Here is a 926-nt window from a genome sequence, read left to right as displayed (position 1 = left end):
TATGGAGATAGATGAGTGCAGTTCTTCTGTTTTGTTCATGATACTACGTATGTTGAGATTTAGTATTAGTAGGTCAGTGGGTTTTGGCTTAGCCCCTGCCCCCAAAAATGACCCGTGAATTACAAGGCTGCATGCAACATTCACTTTCCTGAGGTGTAATACTGCCCTTATGTGGTACTAATGCTACTACCCCATTACAGTATACTGACCACAGCTCACTTCTTTACTCAAAAATCAATGGCAAAGTCAAGAATAATGGTCAGGGGTGGACAAAGACCCATAATCAAGAATATTTTTTAAATATTAGTCTAATTCACTTAAAAGTTAATATAAGAGGCTTTGCACTAGCAGACATTTTCTGACTAAATACATTTGAAACTCTTATGTCTGACATTATTGACTGACTGTAGTCCTCGGTGATTTACCAGAACGTCTAACATTTTAAGAAGGTTTTGGGCAAGAATATGTGGCAAAATCAGGATGTGTTGAGTTACTAACCTTAAAAATAATCAATGTAGCGGACTTAGGTCAACTAGTGCCCTAGGCAAAAGGGCTTCATTGCGCCCCCCTCACACCACCTGGTGCTCCCATCCTGGTCTACATACACCAAATGAATACTGGAAAAGCGCCCCTGCTAGAGCGGTAGTTGGCCTATGCCTAAGGTCGGCTATTTCAACAAGTGTTCCCCTATGTGGTCAGCATTACTACTAAAAATATGAACACCGCATAGCTGTCAGCCACTTACATCCGGAATCAAGGTCATATCCAGAAACATGACTCTCAACCTTCCATCTCCAAAATAAGGAACACTGCCTCTCATAATGTGGGAGAAACGGGCAAAATGTGGAACACGTACTGACAGCTTACTACCAACTTCAACTAGGACGTTCATATGATGATTAAAATGTGATATTTTTACTTACAGA

Source organism: Protopterus annectens, chromosome 16.part0 (genome assembly GCF_019279795.1).
Source record: "Protopterus annectens isolate FY-2018-M chromosome 16.part0, PAN1.0, whole genome shotgun sequence".
Lineage (NCBI taxonomy): Eukaryota > Metazoa > Chordata > Ceratodontiformes > Protopteridae > Protopterus > Protopterus annectens.
This window is presented reverse-complemented; position numbering follows the sequence as displayed.